The sequence below is a fragment of the Nicotiana tabacum genome, chromosome 9 (genome assembly GCF_000715075.1).
Source record: "Nicotiana tabacum cultivar K326 chromosome 9, ASM71507v2, whole genome shotgun sequence".
Taxonomy (NCBI): Eukaryota; Viridiplantae; Streptophyta; class Magnoliopsida; order Solanales; family Solanaceae; genus Nicotiana; species Nicotiana tabacum.
In genome coordinates this window covers 85983542-86007465 of record NC_134088.1, presented here as the reverse complement: position 1 = coordinate 86007465, position 23924 = coordinate 85983542, and the positions used below count along the sequence as shown (strand labels likewise).

At 37.6% G+C, this 23924-nt stretch overlaps 1 long non-coding RNA gene across 1 annotated transcript; it reads right to left on the bottom strand.

Annotated features, from left to right (window-relative positions):
• Nucleotides 1-4368: 4368 nt before the first annotated feature.
• LOC107771856 (uncharacterized) lies at nucleotides 4369-6390 on the bottom strand. Its single transcript, XR_001644899.2, has 2 exons — nucleotides 4741-6390; nucleotides 4369-4649 (listed from the first exon to the last, which is right to left on the bottom strand). It is a non-coding gene; the product is annotated as an uncharacterized LOC107771856 (long non-coding RNA).
• Between the last annotated feature and the right edge of the window lie 17534 nt (nucleotides 6391-23924).

Here is a 23924-nt window from a genome sequence, read left to right as displayed (position 1 = left end):
CCTATATGTGGATTGGGTTGCATGCGGCACCATACCTTATGACTATATGTGGATAGGGTTGCACACCTCAACGGGCCTTATGGCTATATGTGGATCGAGTTGTACGTCGCAACATGCCTTATATGCTTTATTATTATTAATGGAATCGGGTTGCACACCGCAGCTGGCACCGTACAATGCTGAGTGACTGAGTGTGACGAGCGAGAATTGAGACAGTCAGATTGAGTGCTCTGAGAGTGTGAGTACGTGAGGTTTTTATTGGGTTGCATCACATATGGTATTCATATTGGCATATAGATATAGAGATGTCATATTCTTCATATCAGTCACACTTGGCATATTTTATCTGTATTGAACTTAACTGTTAAACCTGGAAGCATGTCTACATTTCTTGTACTGTGTACAAATAGATTATGGGTTTTCTTGGATATATCATTGTCCTATTTCCTGTCATTTCTGTACTATTAAACTCTGTATTTGTACTATATTGGTTGAGCTCGTCACTGCTTCCAGCCCAAAGGTTAGACTTGTTACTTATTGAATTGGTTGTACTCATGCTACACTCTGCACTTTGTGTGCAGATCCAGGTATTTCGGGGCACGGTGATTGTTGATCTTGGATTTATTACCCATTCGAAGATTAACGAGGTAGCTGCTTAGCGTTCGTAGACCTTGACTCTCCTCCTCTATTTCTCAGTTTTACTTATACTGTTCTACCTTCTTAGATAGTGTTTCAGTCTACGTTATTATATAGATGCTCATGTACTTAGTGACACCTGGATTTTGGGATAGTTGTATTCGAGTCGCAGTTGTTCATGTCGGCTAATTATGAGAGTTATTATTGTTAAACTTGTTTCATCTTATTTTTAATATATAAATGACTAGTTTTACTATGATTTTAGGCTTGCCTAGTTCCATGATAGGCGTCATCACGGCATGTTGAGTTTTGGGTCGTGACAAACGTCTTGGTATTTGATTTGCCTTCGTTCTTGATCTTGAACTTGTAGCTTGAGTGTTTGAACTTGTAGCTTATAGAGAAAACTGCAATCTTTGATCCATGAGCTCTCCGCTTGCTTCTTGTTCTCAATTCCGGTATCTTTTAGCTTTATGAAAACCTCTATTTATAGTTGTTGGGAGTGGTGTGGCTCTGCGATATGATTTGTCCATTTGAACTGACCAATACCATCTAGACATTTGGCGCAACTCTATTGGTTATTGATTTGACTTAGTATGCCACCCTTTCTTGACACATGGCATGATTTTATTGGCTCATTTATTTGACTTGGATTCCCACATCACTTGACACGTGGCATGATTTTATTGGCTCATTCTTTTGACTTGGATTGTCACATCAGTTGACATGTGGCATAAGCCTGAGCATTAAGATGGGCTAATAGCCATTTGGACCTTGGGCTAATAAAGAGGGCTTATCATTTAATTTGTAGTCCAATCAAATGGACTAGCCCAACACATATATATATTGGATTTAAGTAATTAGCCTAATTTACTAGCCACAATATTTGTTTGGACTAATGTCTTGAATTTAATATGGTCTAAATTATTTTATGTATTTAAGTCCGATAACATCTAAATGTTTACACCTTGCTCTTCCCATTCACACTACCTATCTGCGTTGCTCGATTTTTTTATATTGATTTTCACTCTCGCAATAATACCACATATCATAATGAAAAAAAAAAAAAAAATATATATATATATATATATATATATATATATATATATATATATATATATATATTGTTCACTCTTTTTCCCTACACTATGAATGCAATCTGTGCCTTTACAGCTTCTTTGGACGGTTGTTACCCATTGTATTGTATCGTATTGCTACTTTAAATACGATGTTTGTTTTGATTGTTACTTAAATTTTATTGTATCGTATCGTTAATTACATCGTTACATAACGACGAAATGTGCCACTTATGTAATGAGTGATTTGGTGTGGTCGCGTCGTTACCTTATCTTTTTATTTCAATCTCATCCTTCATTATTATTAAATTATTTTATTTTATTATTTACCCTACTTTTTTATATAATAATTTTCTTCTATCATAATTTTTCTTTATAATATTGTAAGTTTATTCTTCATATTGCTAGTGTGTGATATCATGAAACGATGGCAAATGATACAATCTATCTAAACATTATATTTATCAAACGATACAGTACAATACAATACAGTACGATACGATACATTTTGAAACGATACATAACAACCATGCAAACAAGCTGTTATCGGAGAACCTTTGGTTGATTTAGCGACAAATGATTGGAAATAACTTTCTTTTTTGGTTTTATTAATTAATACTTAAATGACAATAAAAAAAATTAAACGAACATTATTCTTATGGTGGCAGGCCACTAGCTGCGATGCAATGACCAATAATGAAGATTAGATGTTCATTTAGATTAAATTTTTTGCTTAATAATATGGTTCAACTGTACAAGCCAAAATTATTTAAATGGTCACCATATGTGTTTTAATTCAATTCTATTGTTGATATTCTGTGATCCTGATCTCTTTAGTACTTAAACACATTAATTTGTCTTACTATTAGAAGACATTATGATTATCTCAAAATTATATTATTGTAGGTTATGATCAATTATATTTTTTATTGATTATGATCCGTACATGATCCATACAAGAATTTAACTAAAGTTCACTCACAGTGTTTTTATGTAACACTATTTTGCCGGAACATTTCCCTAAATTTACATGTAAAAAATTTTCTTTCTAAAAAATTATAAGAAGTGAAAACAAGACGCTTATTAATTTGAAAATATTTTGCTTGAATATAAGCCAGCAACGCTTGAAAATAATGCAAAGCAAACAAATAGGAATTTGAAGTAAGAAGCGACTCTTTGTAACCTTCACAACCTCAGACCCAAACACGTACACAAATTGAGTTGTGATGATATTTGACATTTGATAATCGTTCATTCCACTATTAAACTAGACGAAATAGTCCAAAAAAGGTGATGCTTTAGAAATTTATATGTCAGAATTTTGCTTATTGTAACTAGACTAAAGTAGGAAATGAAGTATTTGACTTGGTGGTGGTTAATATAGATAGAAGTATTGGATCAATACAACGTAATTAGGTTCAAATAATTCATGTCGCTTAACAAAGACAACTAAAGCTTTGTTTGACACAGATCAAGTAGTTAGGAAGTACGCTGAATTCTTGAATAAACTGTATCTAATGGAACTAACTGTAGGCAACACCAAATTTCTTTTTTACTTTAGTCTTGAAAATTAGTCCTGTTTATTCATAACTAGTAAGAGGATGTCCGTGCTCTGCACGGGCCCAACACTAAAATAGTTCAACAGATCGAGTCGAAAACTGATTTAAAATAGCTCAAAGTTGAGCCAAAAAGTTCAATATTAACATATTTGACTGGAAAATTTGTAGAGTTGCAGTTAATATAGCTCCATTCAACTAAAAAAAATATACTCTCTCCCCCAATTTATGTGGCGTGGTTCAAATTTCGAGAGTCTTGACCATGAATTCGGACGTAGAATCTTTAAATATTTTGAAATGCATTTATATATTTGGAAACTACGTAAAGTGTACTATAAGTCACAATAATATAATTAGTAATTTAAAATATTTAAAAGGCATATGAGAAAATCATGATCAAAGTAAAACTCGTATGACTCTCGAAATACAAATGGTGTCACATAAATTGGGACGCAGGGAGTAGTTACATTGCCATGACAGTTTATATACGAAATATAAAATTATAATATAACAATTAATAAAACGTTTTTAGTTCATTATTCATACAAAGGCAGAAACTATAAACACGGAGCAGCAAGAAGAAAGGCAGCAACAGTGGTACAAAGTCACCATTTTCCTTCTCCACTACAAAAAATTAATTTTGCATGATATTTCTCTCCTTTCCATTACTGAGTAGCTTTGCAGGCAAAGCCTCAACAAGAAGCAGGGTATACCATTTTCTAAATAACATGTGAAGTGCAAAAGAATGAATTTAAAAGTGAGAGGCCATAGCCATGGTAAGAGAGCTTGTTTCGTTTGTCTGGCCTCCTTAAGATTGCAATGAAGTTACAGTTTTGTAATTTTAAATTGTCATCATTTTTCCAATCCACATTATCAACGATTCAACAACATTAGATGCAAATTTACTTGATTTTGCATTGAGACAATTCATTTGATGAAAAAGAGTAAATTTATCTTTCTCAATCTATGATAGGACATAGTCACGGCCATTGAACGATTAAGTCTTTCTGTTTTGCAATGTCTATAATATTTCTTGAAATCTTTTTGCATTTGGTCTCAGACACATATAGACATAACTACTTCATTGTATATCAAAACAGACGAAAATAGAACTCAAATTGTGTTAGCATAAATACTTAAATTTAACATCAGCTCGAAACTTTAAACCGGAGAAGGCTAAGATTTAAGGATGTGCGCAATCTAAGTTAGGAAGTCTTGAAGATAAGTCATAGAAACAAAGTCTATAAGCTACCCAAAATGTATTATATATACTAAATTGTAAGCTTGCAAAATAGACTTCTTGAATTACCATTTTCAGTTGATGGATTGAGAAATGTGTTCAGTTGATTCTTGTTGATTTCCATGAGAGTGATCTCTATGGAGGCTGCGCATACAGAAAAAGATGATTTCTGTTTACCGAATGTTTTTGTGTTAAATGAACAAAACAAAAAAGTGTTAAACGTAATAGAAAGCACCTGAAAATCCATTATGTCATGATTCATTTAATTTGACCTCAAGGTCTTTGAACTCCTGCAGGATAGTTGTAGCCTTTGAACTTGGATGCGTATACAAATTAGCTGTCATCCTTGGGAAATGTAAGCAACCTGAAAGCTCAATCTTTAAACTTAGAAAGTATACAAAGCTGAGATTTTACTCTTGAACCTTACAAAGAAAGCTTGACTTTCTAACAGTGACTTTTCTCCAAACACGTATTCTGTGTCATATAAAGAAAACATATGTAACATGTATATAATTTAATCATTGCAATGTTGTCTCTCATGTTACATGAAAAAATCACTAAAATAAAATTCACAAAAAAATGGTCAACTATAAGAGCATGCATGTGCAGACTCAGTGAATCAACCAAGCAGTAGGCCAAAAGAAAATGAGGCAAGTTGAAGCTTATTGGAAAGAGTAGTAGAGCTAAAGAAAAACCAAAAACCATGCAAAACAGATAGGGTGATCATTAGAAGAGAATGTCTAATGGCCAAGAAATAGAGACATAGTTAACAATAGAGGATGATTGTGCTCAGTGCTTATAGGCATCGGTAACTGGAAGCCAATTGAACTGAAAGATCTGATAATGGGAAAGAAAACCAAATCAAATGCAACAAACGGGTAACCTTATCTTTTCCAATGCCATTGCATCAATATCTTTGTTTACTTCATAAAAAATATAGAAAAAGAATAATCATGCCAAGAGAGCGATGGTAAAATCCAATGACACTGCTTCAAGAACGGAGCTTGGGCTCCAGTTGAAAGTACCAATCTTACTCAATTAAAATTAGAAACAATTATGTATCTCAAACATGCACCTAGACATCTATATACAAACATGCATCTGTAAATAAGAAACAGTAGTGACATGCATATACAAAATCCAGCAAGAACCTATGCAAGAGAATCTAGAAAAACTAACAAATATCCACCAAATTCTTATTACCAAGAAACAAAGGCAAAAATCAAAGAAAGAATTGAAAAAAACTTACTATATCAGAAAACACAGTAGACCCACACCTTGTTCCCAAACTAACCAATTTCACAAGTTATATTCTTTTCAATCGGATGCCCTCCGAGGGGACACAAATTGCACAAGTTTCCATTAACATCTTAAGGAGGGATTTAGGGCTCAAAATAGAGACTGTTGCAATTACTATAAATCTTGCAGCAAAAAGAAAAAGAGTAAAAATCCTTACCAGAACCCATAGATTCAATGGAGGGCTATATAAAAACAGTAAAACTAAGAAGTGAGTCATGTAAGAAGCAGTGGTGATTAAACAAAGAAAAGAAAGCAGAAAACTCAAACTAATTGAGAAATAGAGAAATTAGCCGAGAAAACTTGGAACCAAATTAAAACATCTCAAAGAGATCAAATTCAAGGATGATGATCAGAATAGTTTCTAGAATGGACTATTGGAGTGTGGCAGTAAAAAAATATAAATTGAAAGTGGAATACACGTGTTTAGAGATGAATAGGATGAAGAAACTCAATCACCAATTTACCCTACAAAATAAAATTAATTAGATGGTGTAAGTCAAGGATATAATAAACAAACAACCATATACTCATTTAATGAAATGGCCAACTACACGATACTATTCACATGGAATCTAGTAAAACAACATGCTCGTCCCACCCCAACTCACATTTCTATATAGTAGTAAAGTAATACAGGTGCTGTGATTAATTAGAACTTGATTTATTAATAATGGGCTAGAAAGAACTAACATTGGGAGCACTATAGTAAAAGTCCCCTAGTTCTCAATAAATTTTGCTTTAGGTCCCTCTAATATCCAGTTTATTATATTTAACAACCCATTAATTGCAATGTACATTGTTAGTCCATCCATACGAATTCATGCAAATCTAATGCTAACATTTAAACTATATAACTATATAATGTTATTTTAGATTGATTGATGACTGAGAGGGGTGTATGAGGTAGAATTAACGAATGGCAGATGGATGTTCGCTGAGTTGACACATGGCGGTAAAGACATGTAGGATATGAATCAGCAAGTAGTTGACACCGGATACAAGCATGTGACCGATGTTGTATGAGTTCTGAAGACACTAAACTCGGAGAGGAGAATTTGAAAGCAAAGGTACCAGTTGAAGAAGGCAACATTAAATGAGCAACCATTACAGAGAATCCTAGCATTTATACTTAACTGTTATGCAGCTATCAAGCGGGGTCTTTATTCCCTTTAAAGAGGAGTTTAATTTGGGGATCTTGTCTCCCCTAATTAACTATAAATAGAGAAATTTGTACTCATTGAAAGAGACAAAATACTTATATGAAAAAAGGCAAATATTACTCTCTTATTTTGCTAAACATTATTCTTCTTGAATTTAGCTCTGGATATTGTTCTTGTTTCGGGAGAAGTTTAATTTCAAGGCCCAGACTTGTCTTTTATTCAACTATTCTTATTTTATTTTATTTTGTTCCTCGTTACTTTATATTCTCGAATCAATTTAATTCATGTGTCTATAAACCACGTTACAAATTCAACTGTATTATTTTACGTGTAAATAGTTTGGTGCCTATCGTGGGACATAGACAATTGTGATATTACTTTGATCCATTCATCTTTTACTAATGTGCTTTGAAATTTTTCTTTGGTAAAGGTAAAAACAGATAAGGCACCTAATGATATCAACAACTCACTCAATGTTGGGACAAACAATGAGCATGAGGATAATTTTTGTAGTGGAGTTCAACAGGATGATTCGATCAGTGAGAATCGCATCGATAAAAACGAGACAACTCTGGTCCAGGAAGAACGAAATACTTGGCGTGCAAGGATTCCTACCCCTGATGATATGGATGATGAACCCGTTGTCGAGACGGTCAAAGTTTTGAGAGCTCAACAAAGGGCAATTATGAAACATCTCTCGAGACAGGACCGGATAATGACTGAGCTCGAGGAAGCACTATCAGTTGCCTCAAATAATTCCAATGGAGGAGTTCGATCCCCTCATAGCATGCCTGTAAATCAGACAGCGCAAAGAACCCGTAACTTCTCTTCAAGGGGGAGTTCAGATCTAACTATAACCAAGCAGGTGGTGCAGGCAGCTGATCCAGGAATGAAAACAACACAAATGATCCTTTAAAAATCGAGCTCATGAGGTGCATGAGGAAAATAAACGATCGTATGGTTCAAAATGCTAAGGAATTTCACGCTCGAATGGATCATATCCCGGGGGCACCTTCGGTCCTAAAGGGCCCGGACTCAAACAAATATACTCAGTTGCCGTTCAAACCTAGTGCATCTCCGGAGTTGATTCTAAAAAGGTTAAAGATATCGGATGTTCCAAAATACGATGGAACATCGGATCCACATGAGTGCATCACAACCTATACGGAAGCTGTAAAGGGAAATGATTTAGCTCCTCATGAGATCGAATGTATTTTGCTACAGAAATTTGGCAAAACCCCAACAAAAGGAGCTTTAACTTAGAATTCACTTTTACCTGAACATTCAATTCTTTTGAAATGCTTGCAGATTCTTTTATCAAAACTTATGTTGGGGCAAGGAAAATCCAAGCCAAGAAGGCGGATATATTTAGAATCGCTCAAGGAGATTTTGAATTATTGCGGGAGTTCATAATCCGGTTCCAAAAGAAGAGGATGCTATTGCCGGTAGTACCAGATGAGTGAACAGCAAAAGCATTCACCAAAGATATCAATCCCTTAAGCTCCGATGTTTCAAGGAAGTTGAAGGAAAGTCTACTGGAATTTCAGGAAACCACATGGGTTGATGTCCATAATCATTATGAATCGAAAATTAGATTTGAGGATGATCAGTTGGGTTCTTCAGTGTCATCTAAGGGTCGTAATAGCGATCGAAATCAAGAAAATTTCAAAAATGATCTTGATGTGGACCGGAGATCATCCAAGAATCATTTTCAACCTTATTTATCAAATAAATGATCTGATGAGCGTGGAGCTAAAGGTTTTCAGTCATCAGAAAGATTCAAACCAGATAAAAGGATAGATCATGATCGGAGTAATAGAACTTTGCAGGATAAAGAACTATCGGGGTCCCGGAATTCAGGATATCCCCGATTATCAGATTATAATTTCATCATCAGTTTGGTGGAGTTGGTCTAGGCTATAAGAGATATCAAAGAGACAAAGTTTTCGAAACCAATTCGATCAGACCTCATTCAAAGAGATCCTAATTTTGGTGGTACGAGTTTCACAGTACATATGGTCGTAGGATTGGGGACTGTCGGCACCTTCGTGAAGAGGTAGCAATGCTGTTGAAAAGTGGTCACCTTAGGGAATTTTTAAGCAATCGGGCTAAGAACAACTACATGAGCAGTCGAGATGCAACATAATCGGCAAAACCAACTCCAGGGTCTCCCCTCCTAACAATAAACGTGATTTTTGATGGGGTTGAAGTAAATCGGGTGACATTTTTGATAGTGAAAAAAATGAATATATCAGTGACTCATGGCAAGAGGATTCGAGAAGCATCAAAAGATGATGAAATCACCTTCACAGAGGAAGATGCTGACGACCTTATTTTACCGCACAATGATGCTCTGATAATATCTTTAAATATTTTAGATTTTAAGATTAAATGTGTGTTGGTTGATCCAAGTAGTTCAGCCAATATCATCCGATTGAGGGTTTTGGAACAAGCAAAGCTAACCAAAAATATTGTTTCGGGGACAAAGCTTCTGGTTGGGTTCAACTTAACAAGCATAACGACCTAAAGAGAGACCGTGTTGCCTACATATGCCGAGGGGGTGGCGAAATTCACCTTGTTTGATGATTTGGATGGCGATATGGGCTACAATATGATTCTTGGTAAGCTATGGATCCACGAAATGAAGGCTGTGACATCAACTTACCATCAAGAGTGGAAGTTTCCTACACCAGATAGGATTAAGCATATTAGAGGTAATCAAATTGCCGCAAGGAAAATGAATGATGTCACTGTATCTAGCAACAAGGCGGAGGCAATCAACAAATAGCAACTACATGAACCAGTGTCGACTTCCCCTCTGGTACCGGCAGAAGACGATGGAGAGGAAGAGATATAGGATATTTACTAGGTGCCTAGATATTTTCAGATATTGGAAAAATGGATGTAATAAAGTCAACCGCTAAAGAGCTTGAACAAATAGTTTTGTTCATAGAATTCTTGGAAAGGAAGGTTTACTTGGGAACGAGGTTGAGCCCTGAACTCAGGCTTAGAATTATTGAATTTCTTAAATCTAACATTGATTATTTTGTATGGTCTCATTTTTATATAGCAGGTGTTCCACTAAAAGTGGTTGCCCACAAGTTAAGTTTGGACCCTAATTTCCCTTCGATAAAGTAGAAAAACAGCTGATAGCCAAAATCTGGAACATATTGTAAAAGAAGAGATTACCAGGTTCCTAAATATAGGTTCAATACGGGAAGAAAGTTATCTTGATTGGTTAGCTAACGTAGTAGTTGTACCCAAAAAGAATAATAAGTTCAGAATGTGTATAAACTATAAGGATTTAAATAAGGCTTGCCCTAATGATTCCTTTTCATTGCCAAACATCAACCAAACGATCGATGCTACGACTGGACATATGTTGATGAACTTTCTTGACGCATACTCTGGGTATAATCAAATTAGGATGCACCTGGAGGATCAAGAAAAAACTTTATTTATTATAAATTTTAGTACATATTGTTACAATGCGATGCCTTTTGGGATTTAAAATATCGGAGCCACTTATTAGAGACTCATTAATAAGACATTTGAACGTCAAATTTGTAAAATTATGGAAGTTTATATTGATGACATGTTAGTTAAGTCTCTTAGTGCAGGGGATCATTTGGCCTATCTTCAAGAAATATTCGACATCTTGAAGAAGTACAACATAAAGCTCAGTCCAGAGAAGTGCGCATTTAGAGTTGGGTCTTGGAAATTTCTTGGCTTCTTGGTTTCTCAGAGAGGAATTAAAGTAAATTCTGAGAAGATTAAGGCCTTAGAAGATACATGATCAATGGAAAAAGTATAAAGGAGGTGCAAAGGTTGACCGATATGTTGGCATCCCTTAACAGATTCATATCAAGGTCATCGGAGAAATGTCACCATTTCTTTTCACTATTAAATAAGAAGAATGACTTCTCATGGACTTCAGAATGCCCACAAGTGTTGAAAGTCTTGAGGAGGTATTTGTATAACGACCCGACCGGTCGTTTTACTTTCTAGAACCTTGTTCCCCTAAATAAGACTTCTCATACGTGCTTTTACTATTTTATGACTTGCGGGGATGTTTAGCTCGGGATTTGGAAGGGTTCGTATTGAAATCGGAACAATTGGTTTCGTAAGGTTGGCTTAAAAGGCTAAGTTTGACTTCGGTCAATATTTTGAGTAAACGACCTCGAAATAGGATTTGACGGTTCCAATAGGTTCGTATGATGATTTCGGACTTGTGCATATGCTCGGGTCGGGTTTTGGATAACCCGGGAGCGTTTCGGCGCCTAATAGTGAAAGTTGGCATTTTGGGTGAATTTCATAAGTTTGGGTTGAAGTGGATCTTTACATTATAGACATCCATTTAGGATTCCGAGCCTGGAAATAGCTCTGTATGATGATTCTGGACTTAGGGGTGCGTCCAGAAGTGGATTTGGAGTTCCGTAGGTCGTTTCGGGGTCATTTGGCGAAAAATGAAAATTTGAAGTTTTTGGAAAGTTTAACCAAGGGTGGACTTTTTGATATCGAGTTCGGATTCCGGTTTCGGAAATTAGAATAGGTCTGTAATGTTATTTAAGACTTGCACGCAAAATTTAATGTCATTCTGTGTAGTCTAAGTATGATTCGGCGCGTTCGGAGCAATTTGAAAACTTGGAGTTCATATTTTGATTCAATTTGGTTTTGGGGAGTGATTCTTGGTTTAGTTATTGTTTTACGCATTTTGAGACTTCGAACAAGTGCGTATTATATTTTTAGACTTGTTGGTGTAGTTGGACGGGGTCCAGAGGGGCTCAGGTGTGTTTCGGACCGCCGGGGGTTAAGTTGAAAAACACCAGATTTTTCAGTTCTGGTTTCCTTCTTCGCGAACGCGGACAGACCCTCGCGTTCGCGATGAAGGATTTGGGGACGCGTTCGCATAGGCAGGGACGCGTTCGCGGAATCTTGGGCCTTTGGCCTTCGCATTCGCATAAAGAAGGTCGCGTAGAAGCCTGGGCGTGGGCCTGGGTAACCCGGTTGCTTTACGCGTTTGCGTGTTGGGCCCCGCGTTCGCAAGGAGTAGGCAGCCCAGTGCATCGCGTTCGCATGGGTCCTCTCGCGTTCGCGTAGAGCCTTTTCCTAGGCTCTTCAGTTTAGCCACCGCGATCACGAGAGCTTGGCCGCGATCGCGTATAAGGACCCCCGTACAAAATCATATTTTAAAAACGGGACTTAGGCTATTTTGGCTCATTTTCTTTCATTGTTGTGCGATTCTTGGAGCTCTTAGTAATTTCCACACAATGTGAGTTTAATACTTAGTTCATGGGTAGATTATAACATATAAATTACTGAAAATCATGGGTTTAAGTAAAAACCTAGGTTTTTCACAAAATGAGATTTAACCACGAAATTTGTTATGGAATTTAGTAAAAATCACATACTTGATTTTATGAGGTTATGGGTAATAACTTTCTTCAAACATTTCCGGAATCCAGGCACATGGGTCCGAGGGTGGATTTTAGGAATCGTACATTCAGGGTTGGGTAACCTCTTTAATAGTTGGAATACGAACTTTTGAGCATGTATTGATTAGTTTATATACTATTTAATTAGTTTTGGATTGTTCGACACCAAATTGAGAGTTTGAGCATTATCTTGGACTGGAAAGTAGACTTTGAGGTGAGGTAAGTCTCTTTTCTAACCTTGTAAGAGAAAATTAACCTCATAGGCGAACTTAATCAATATGTACTTCTATTTGTGGGGAGGCTACGTACGCACGAGGTGACAAGAGTCCGTGCGTAGCTACTATTCATGCTTATGTCCGGGTAGATTTAGGTTCACAACATGCTTTGTTGATACCGCTGCTTGTTTATGCTTACTAATTGTTTAGTATAAAGCTGAGATTGAGGATTTCAATACTTTAGAAGTTTCTAGTTGAATTTCTTATTTTGGAAAGAATTGAGAGATATTATGATAACTTGAGAAAGTCTATGTTCAACCGCGTCGCAAGTATATTCCGCGAGCGGGGTAAATTTTCACTATTCTCATGGGAGCGGGCCATTCGCCTCGGCAAGTTAATAGATGCATTTGTGGTTCATGTCATTTGACCCTCGGCAGTGCACATTATATGTATATGTATATTTGGATCGGGTCGTACGTCCACAGCATAATTCGTGCGTAAAGATATTGGAAGCCCTTCTATATTTAATATTGTTTCATTGGCTTGAGAGGTGAAATGGTTAGATGAGGGAAATGACTTGGTTCCCACTAGCGATAAAAGGAATTGTTCATTTGCTTCCTGCTCTGAGTTCTATTATCATTTTTATATATCATGTTTAATTAGAACTTCATATTTTTATATTGTTGGTCATAGTAAGTGTCGAAGTCGACCCCTCGTTACTACTTCTTCGAGGTTAGACTAGATACTTACTGGTACACGTTGTTATTGTACTCACGCTACACTTTTGTACTTGATGTGCAGGATCTGAGGCAGGTGCATCTGGATATCAGTCTGGCGTGCACGCTTGACTCCTGGTATGAGACTACCCGGTGAGCTGCCCTTCCGAGCCGTTCTACAGCAGCCGAAGTCTTCCTGTTGTTATTGTTCTGTCTATTTTGTCTCAGACAGTGGAGTAGTAAATCTTTTGTATGTTCTACTAGTATCACATACTCTTGTGACACCAGGTCTTGGCACATACACACTACTAGATTCTTGGTTTTGGTTTTATTTCATGATATCACTTATTAGCTTTCGCGTTATTTATTTTTAAATCTATTACTTCCTGAATCTTTTAAATTCAAAGAAATTTTAATTACTTGGAAAAAATCTTTTAAAAGGAGAGATCACATAGTTTGCTCATTGTTGGCTTGCCTGGCGACGGCGCTGGGCACCATCACAGCCTAACATAGAATTGGGTCATGATAATTTGTTCAGTCCTTCTTTAATGTTTAAATCAAAGGAGGGAGAACAATTATTAATTTATTTAGCAGTATCGAAAGTTGCGGTGAGTGCAATTCTAGTTTGAGAAGAAGAAGGTATGCAATTCCCTATATATTATGTTAGTAAGATACTTTCAGTTGCGGAAACACGTTATCCGCACCTGAAAAAATTGGCTTTAGCTCTGGTAGTCGCCTCTCGAAATCTTAAACCCAACTTGCAATGCCACCCAATAGCCGTTGTGAAGAATTTTTCCCTAAGGAATGTCCTTCATAAACCTAAATTATCGGGTTGATTGGATAAATGGGCAGTTAAAATTAGTAAATTTGATATTGAATATAAACCTCGGACTGCGATTAAGTCACAAGTGTTGGCCGACTTTGTGGCTGCTTTTTAGTTCGAGCATGATGCCTTTAGTCGCAAAGAAGGCGGTTCTAGTATCGGTAAATGCCTCCGGTGTATGGACCTTATTTAGGGATGGAGCATCCAACGTAAAAGGTTCCGATCTTAGGATAGTATTGGTCACTCATTTGGGAAAAATCCTGAGATAGGCCATTTAGACTATTCCGTTAACTAACAATGAAGTCGAGTATGAGACTATGGTTGCAAGACTTGAATTAGATAGGGGACTCGGCTCCAAAGTGATTGAAGTAAAGTGCGATTCCCGGCTAGTGATAAATTAGATATATGGGATCTTTGATACCAAGTAAGAATGTATGAAGCAGTATTTGAACAATGTTCAAATTTTACTTTCCCAGTCTAGGGAGTGGTCATTGATCCATATTCCACGAGATGAAAACGTGAAAGCATACGCGTTGGCCAACTTAGGTTTGTCCACAAATATGAAAGAAGATGATTCCGGTGTAGTTGTTCAGCTATTGCATTCAGTCCTAGACATGCATGGCTATTGCGAAATTAACTCAACCAACCTATTCTGGGATTAGAGAAACGAGTTTATAGAATATTTAAGGTATGAAAAATTGTCTGATGATTCTAAAGCCTCTCGGGGGCATTAAGAGAAAAAGCTTCCCTATATTGTCTTGTTGATGAACAATTATACTGAAGGTCTTTTCAGGGTCTGTTGGCTCGGTGTTTAGGACCATCAAAAGCTTATTATGTGATGAGGGAGGTTCGCGAATGAGTCTGGGAAAATGACTCCGATGCGAATTCGTTGGTGCTCAAATTAAAGAGAGCCAGTTATTATTGTCCCCGGATGAAGCAATATGCAAAGGTGTTTGTACAAAAGTATGATAAGTGCCAACATCATGCTCAAGTGATACTTTCAATAAGGTTGGAGAACGAGAAGTGATTAATTTTATTGGGATCATATCATTTGCCGGTTTGGAGTACCAAAAGAAATTGCCTGTGACAACGACCACAATTTATAGGTTCCAAGATTTCAAAGTTCCTAGAAAGATTGAAGATTAAAAAGATCACGTCCTCCCCATATCACCCAAGTTCAAATGGTCAAGAAGAGTCAACTAACAAGGTGATAATTTGAAATATCAAAAAGAAATTAGAGGATGCCAAAAGGCAGGTGGCCAGAAGAGCTGCCAGGAGTATTGTGGGCGGATAGAACAACGGCAAAATCGAACACAGGCGAAATGCCTTTTTTCTTGTGTACGGTGCAAAAACTTTGATTTCGATGGAGATAAGTGAATCGACCATGAGGTATTCCTGAGCAAACAAACAGGAGAATGATGAAACAATATTGATTAAGTTGGATTTGCTTGAGGAGCATCAAAACTTGGCTTATGTAAGAATGGTGGCACAAAACCAAAGGATGAAATTACAATCGCAGAGAAAATCTTCGCTATTCCAAAATCGGGGACTTGGTTTTACGGAAGGTAACTCATAACACCCGGGAAGTCAATGTTGGGAAGCTGGGACCGACCTGGGAAGGACCTTACCGAATTTTAGCTATAGACGGTAAATGTTCCTATCAACTGAAAAATCAAGATGGAGTAAAATTACCAAGCAACTAGATGTGACTCACCTCAAAATGTGCTACTGTTGAAGGTCCTTGATAGTATTGAAAGTATGTGTTGCACTCTTTTTTCTTTCGTCCGATTTTTGTCCTAATAAGATTTTCCGGGCAAGATTTTTAATGAGGTAGCAACGTAAAGCGTACTCCAAAGAAGGACGTCAATAGCAACAAGAACTCCAGTGTTCGAATTCTCATATTTTGCATTCGAACATTTAGGGGGAAACTATTGTATGTCAGAGCACTAAAAGTGCAAATAAAACCGGGGACTACTAGAATCGGGAACTATATATTGAACTTAAAAAGTTCAATATTCAATTGCAATGAAAGACCTCGAGTTAATATTGGGAAATATATGACCAGCCCCGTAGAAATAAGTAGTACAAGTTAGCCACATGTATTGGTAGTTTTTTTTTTTACTTAAGCGAATGTACAAATATTTTGGCTTATGTAAGCGTACTTTTGAAATATAGGGAATAGATAAATTCCTTTTGTTTTTATAGCTTAATTCTTGTCCAAAGGACATGATTTTACCTTTTATTTGTTACTTAAACGTCAAATGCTAGTGTCGCAATGAACAAGAGACGTCCTCTTCAAGAGCACTGTAAACATAAGGGCCCTATCTTATGAAACCCTCATACATAAAGGGTAAAAACTGAAAGTATGAATGGCCAGTATTAAAGCTGACCATATGTAAAAATTCCTGGTTAAAAAAAGTCTTTTATTTAAAAAAATACCGAACCCAATAGAGGTTTTGGCATAATTACAAAAATGAAAGAAAATATATTGATTTATTTTATCAGTAGAGTTTGGAGGATGATAAGTCTCTGCTGCATCTTTCAGAGATGAAGGTTGCTCAGTATCAGGTTCAACACCTTCGCTCTTATCTTGAAGCAGTATGCCGGGCAAGAATATTCTCGAAGGTAGTTGTTTCCAAGTCAAGGGCTTCAACGATGCAATCATCTATATTTGAAATGTCTTGTTTGCCATCCTCCAAAGTTTTAATCCCCAAGTGATAAACTGCATGAGTTTTCTCAAGCAATAAATAATCCTCTTGATCTCGGAGTTTGACTTGAAGCCTTTGGATTTTCAACTGCAACTGCTCGTTGTCAACATTTAAAATGTCATATGTCCGGGAAAGGTCAATATTGGTCCTCACATGTTCTCAATTTTGCTCCATGAGCCTTTTGAGCCTTTCCTCCATTCTTGCCCTCTTTTCCTCGGCCGCTATAGCTTCCTCGGTTTTGGAATGTAAGTTTTCTTCGAGGTTGTTGACTTTTTCCATAGAAGCAGACTCGCGTTTGGGTGCCAAAGTCATAGCATCTTGCAGCTCTGCCCACTTGACCTTCAACTCAGCAAGCTCAGCATGCAACTGAGTGGCTATGAACCATTGTTTGTTGCTCAGTTTGCTCCAATCGATCTTCGAGTTCGCCCATCTGAGCAAACCTTTCCTCTAAAGCCAGGATCTATTTAGCAAGTTGACCCCATTCAATAGCAAGTTGATCTCGTTCAGCAACAACTGCCTCTTTATCCAGGATCATCTTCTGTAAGCCCTCAGAGGTGAGGAGGTTAGTCTGTAAAGTCAAAGATTAGAGTTGATAAAGATGTTGGTTTACAAGTAAAAGGAAAAAGTGAAGAATGAGATGATACCCGAGCAGCAAAATGCATGTCGTTATTGATTAAATATTCCACGGAGAGACCGTCTATTTTATTCAGCCTTTATCCGAAGCCAAAGGTTTCAAGTAGTTGGCTACTCCCACCGTCTTGAAAAGCAAATGGCATTCATTCGAAACCGAAAAGGTAACATTGCGTTTATCATTAGGGTTTCGGATGGGTGCCCGAAAGGAATTTTCTATGTTCCCATGATCGGGTGATCGGGGAACGCACATCTTCCTCTTGTTCGGTTGGAACCGGCAACGAGGTAGAAACTGGTGATGGAAAATAAGTTGGAAGAGCATCAGAAGTGGAACCCTTTTTGACCGGAGGCAAAAAATAGAGCCCGAAAGCGGGATTCAATGTTATTAACTAAGTCAAACTCCGTAAAGAGTCCTTCTATGTCCTCCGGTTTAGTTGAGGGGGTTCTTCCTTTTCTTCGTCTTTAAAGAGAAATTGCTTCATTATCGTCCTCGATTTCCTCTTCTTCAAGGACCACTGTGGCCGGTCCTTTCATGATCTCTTCTGTGACTGGAGGTTTCTCCTTGGCCTGAGCCTTTGAGGTATGTTTTATTTTCGATTTATTCCCCTTGGGCTGTAGACTCAGGGAAGATGTGCCTTCACCGTAAGCAAGATTGACATCACGAGTCCTTTTCCGTTCAAGAGCTTGTTGAATCCGTTATTGGGCTACTTTCAGGGCATGTGAAACCATGACGATGAGACAGACAGAACATCCCTTCGAAAGACCTACATGTTGTTGAAAAAAGTCAAAAAATTTATATTGCATAGAGTTAAAAAAGAGGAAAGGGGGAGTTTTTCTCACCATGGTTTTTGGACTTCCAATTGAACCTAATTGAAATTTCCTTCCCACTTACGAGATTCACGTATAGAAGTATCTAGAATTTTTTAGACCCATTGGGTTAGGTTCTCAACTGCTTGAGTAACCCAACGGGTGGCTGGAATAAGAGAAGAAATTTTGGTAAAGAGGAATAATTCCTTTAACATATTAAAATAAGGATGTTAAGCAAGCTTACGAGTGTAGTTACAAGATTCTAGAATATGAGATGTTGATGCCGGTAAAATATCCTCGGGAGCGACAACAACAAACCTCTATATCCAACCATAATCATTGTCGTCACCAACACTGGTGACGATGGCTGACTGCATTAGCTGAGTTTGATCACGCCTCCATGAAAGATCTTAGGGGCATAAAGGTTAATCGTGTGAGCAAGAGTAAGGGTTTCCTGAGCCTGGGAACACAGAAATTGAGGACAAGCCACCGTGTTCCATATTGCTGGTCCTACCTGAGCCTAAAAAACTTGATAGTTCCTATAAACTCCAAGATAATTGGGTCTATGTCACGACCCAAAATCCAAACCGTCGTGATGGCACCTAACCCAACCCGCTAGGTAAGCCAATTAACAAAATAACAAAATAAAATTACACTGATGTGAATTAAAGATGAGATAACTGAATTTTATACAACTCCCCAAGGATTAGTAGTACAAATCATGAGCTACTAAGATTTAGAATTTACAAAGCTGGTATGAAATAAAGTACATCATCTGCTTGAACTATACATGAACAGATTAAAATTCTAAAGCTACCAAGATCAAGAGGCAGCTATGACCAGAACGCATGTACATCTTCAAATCCATCTCCCGCCGTGCACAACAACATCAACATCCAACATCTGCACGCAAGGTGCAGAAGTGTAATATGAGTACAACCGACCCCATATACTCAATAAGTAACAAACCTAACCTTAGGTTGAAAGTAGTGACGAGCTGGGACAAGGTTCAGGGTCCAACTCCAATAACCAGCAACAATTCATAACAATATAATAAAGATGGTTCAAGAAATAACTCGGCTGGTTCACAGTTACGGAAAATAGGCATGCTTTTCAAGTATACAGTTGATCTTAGTTCTTTCACCGAAAACAACAAAAATATATGAATAAGTTTGAAAACTATGATTTTCCCAAAAACCTTTCAACAATAAGATGTGTAATTTTTAGATAGCATGAGGAAAATACATCTCTATGCCTACATGTCAATATACAGGTGAAGTCATGAATGTCACCAAAACCAGGTAGCATGAGGAAATGCATCACTATGCATGTATCTCAAGTACACAAGTCAAATCAAATGCATCTCAATGATGAACTCATGTACTCACACTCTCAGAGTACTCAATCTCTCTGTCTCACATTCTCATTCATCATGCTCAATACTCAGCACACTCAGTCACTCAGTACTGTACAAGGCAGATCCAACCCAAACATAATAATTGCTAGCAATTGCGCTCACTGGGGGTGTGCAGACTCTGGAGGGGCTCCTTCAGCCCACGTGCTATTGTATCAATATCTGGATCCGCATGGACAACTCACGTGCTATAGTATCAATATCTGGATCCGCATGAACAACCCACGTGCTATAGTATCAATATCTTCACAATCAGGCCCTCGGCCTCACTCAGTCATCAATCTCTCCAGTCTCTCGGGCTCACAACACTCATGCTAAGCAGCCCAAGTCAATGTATGAGATGCGACAATATACAATATACAATAACAGAGACTGAGATATGATATGTAATGATGAATACGACTGTGTACATAACTGCAATTAAACAAATAACTAAACAGCAAGGAACGGACATTGTGGGTCCCAATAGAGCCATCATATAGCCTAAACATGACTTCTAGCATAAATTATAGCTCAAGTGCTCTAACACATAGAGTATAGTAAAAAATGGTCAGATAAGGTAGCTACAATTCCATGGTATCGACTAAATCACAGTTACTACGGTACACTCCCACATGCTCATCACCTAGCATGTGCGTCACCTCAACACAAATCACATAGCATGTAATTCGGGGTTACATACCCTCAGTACCAAGTTTAGAAGTGTTACTTACCTCGAACAACCCAAATCTAATATCGAGCAAGCCAAGCGATGCTCCAAAAATGTCATCTCATGCGTACCGACCTCCGAACGGCTAGAAACTAGCCAAAAGCAACTCAAATATATCAATTAATGCCAAAGGAAACAAACCCAATCGATAAAGGTCGAATCTTTCATCAAAAGTCCAAAATCAACCCAAAAGTCCAACCTGAGCCCACGCCTCGAAACTCGACGAAACTTATAAAATCCGATAACCCATTTAATTACGAGTCCAACCATACTAGTTTCACCCAAATCCGACTCTGAATCAATGTTCAAAATTCAAAAACTCACTCTATGAAACTTTAGGCTAAAACCCCCAATTTCTATTTTAAATCATCAACCAAATACCAAAAACGAGAATAGATTCATGAAATATAATCACAAGTGAGTCAAGAATTCTTGCCCAAGTCACATGGTGAATTTCCTCTCCAAAGTCGCCCAAACCGAGCTCCAAAATCCCAAGATGTGAAAAAAGAACTAAGACTTCGAAAATATAGTTCTGCCCAACATTTCCGCATATGCGGTCCCATAGTCGCATCTTCGACCATCACTTCTGTGGTATCAATATCGCTTATGCGAGAACCCCAGAACCTAGTTGACATCGCATCTGCGGAAATAAAACTTCACATCAGCACGACCGCAGATGCGGCACTGCCATCGCACCTACGACTCAACGCACCGCTTCTGGGCTTCCACAGGTGCGTCCTAACTCTCGCATCTGTGGAGCCCTGATCCGCTCCTGCGAGTCCTTTGTCGCTTCTGTGACCATCGCACCTGCGCAAATTCAACTTCAGGTACGCAACACCAGTACCAGCAGCTACCAGCAACCAAATAAAAATGAGAAATGGTCTGAACCTCGCCCGAAACTCACCCGGGCACCTCGGGACCCCATCCAAATATACTAACAAGTCCCATAACATAATAAAGACCTACTCAAGGCCTCAAATCACACATAACAATATCGAAATGATGAATCACACCTCAATTAAAACTTAAATAAACTTTAAACTTCTAACTTCCAAAACTCGCGTTGAAACATATCAAATCAACTCGGAATGAACTCAAATTTTGCACTCAAGTCCTAAATGACATAACGAATCTATTTCAATTACCGGAATCCCAATCCGAATCTGATACCATCACAGTCAACTCCCGGTCAAACTCATGAACTTTTCAAATCTTCAAATTTTCAACTTTAACCAATTAGCGTCGAATCCTTCTAGAAATATCCAAATGCAAATCCGGGAATACGTGATCGCGTCCAAATGCACACCTCTAAATAAGGTATGAAATGGTCGATTGCAATTATAGTAACCCAACGAAGAGTCGGGGTCGAATCTACATGGAGCTAGATGAGAGTTAGGGGTATATTTTCTAATGCGTGAAATTGAATTATCTTAATATCTACTTCCACAAAAAGGATTTTGTTTCTATTTCTAATTTTACACTAAAGTTTTCAGAATAAAGAAATAAGACTAGGATAGTTATTTTTGATGTTTTTTAAATTGGTAAAAAGCCTAGGGTTGTGACCACTATCTAGGTGTTTACCTAATGGGATAAAGACCTTAATGCTTATTTTGTTGATCGGGATGTGTTATAGCTATCAACTCTAAATTACCCATTCAATACCTCTCAGTCAGAGAGTGGTTTTTTCCAATTTGGCTTTCTCAAGACCAAATGGGTATCACACAAAACAGTTGATAAAAGCTCAAGTCGGGTTATTACTATCTCTAGGTTGAACCCTTTAATTGTGTTAATCAATCTCTCGATTGACCCAATTCATTGTTAGCCAAATTTTCCTAGACTAAGTCTCTCTTTATCAAGTAAAGACTAAGTCAAATAGGCATGAACCAATGTTTGAAACCATTAATTCCACAAATTAAAGCATGAAATAGGCTAAATAATAAACACCCAATCATAAACAAGTACTAATTTAACTACCCATAAGGTTAACACACTAGGATTGGGTCATAACCCTCGTAAAAATCTAGCTACTCATGCTTGGGTTTAAAGAAGAAGAAGAAAAAACACTAATTAAACTCATAATGTAAGCTTAAAATAATAAAATCTATTGTAAAATACACCAAAATATAGTAAACTTCCAAAAGAGGCAAAGAAAGACGGCTACAGTACTTGTTGATGTCAAAACTTGACCTAATTTCGTGAAACTCTTCTATTTATACAAGTCTAAAAATCTCAGACAAAATGCCCCTCGGGAGGTTCTGCGGCAATTCCATATGCGGTCTGCAGATGTCTTCATCTTGAAGGAGATGGGATTCTATGGCCGCACAATTTCGAACTGCGACCGCGAGGAAAACTTTTTGCGGTCAGCAGATTTAGCATTGCGGTCCGCAATAGTATGATTGCGGCCACAAGATAAATTTCTATGGCCGCACAAATCTTGTGCGGACCGAAATTTGAGAAAACTCTGGACTTGGAGTTTTGTCAACTCTCTAATCTTGGATCCGAACCCATCTTTTGCGGCCGCACAATTCATGTGCGGTCCACAATTTGCTCAAAAATCTGCTGAGTTTTTATTCCTTGATTGCGGCCGCCGATGGAATTCTGTGGACCACACAGTGTAAGCTTATGTGCCTTTTATTGCCCTGTGTTTAGACTACTTCGTTTTTAGTTGGATTTCATCTTGGGAGTCCAACATCCAGCATTCCTACAATTTTGCACATTTCATTAGTTTCGGAAACACAATTTCAATGCTTTTAGACTAAAATAAAAGCTAAAAGGCGCTAATAAGTAGTCAAAATCCCCACTTATCAATACGCCCAAGTCCAAAATCACCATCCTGACCTAACGGATCCCTCAAAACTTCGTTTCGGAGTCAAATTCAGAAAAGTCAAACTTGGTCAACTCTTCCAACTTATAACTTAAATCATGAAATTCCTTCTTCCAAATCGATTCCGATTAGCCTGAAAACCAAAACCGACGATTCACACAAGTCATAATACATCATACGGAGCTACTCATGCCCTCAAATTACCGAGCGACGTGCAAATTCTCAAAAATGATAGATTGGGTTGTTTGGGTCAATTTTTCTTGCCAAGTCTTAAAGTGAAAGGGTATGTGTAAATATAAATCTACCCTGGTTTGCTGAAAGTAATCCTCTCCACTTTACTGGGGGCTGAAACCTCAATTTTCTTCCAACCACAATCCTCTTTTATGACAAGAATACTGACCGGGCGAATAGAAGAGGGATATTCACCAATAGCTATGTTTCTATCGTTATTAGGGTCATAAGATTCCTTTTGAACATGGAGATCTATTTCAAAAGACAACCAAGAAGGGATAATCGTGTAAGTAAAGGAGGACCGGTGTCGGGTTCTTCGATTTGTTCTTTTTGGATGGGCCGCCACCGATGCAAATCCCTGTGTAACCAGAGGGAGAAATAGCATAAGACATAGTGATAGAATGTATGAATTTGTAAGTTTTTACTGAGAAAAGAGAGTTGTAGAAAA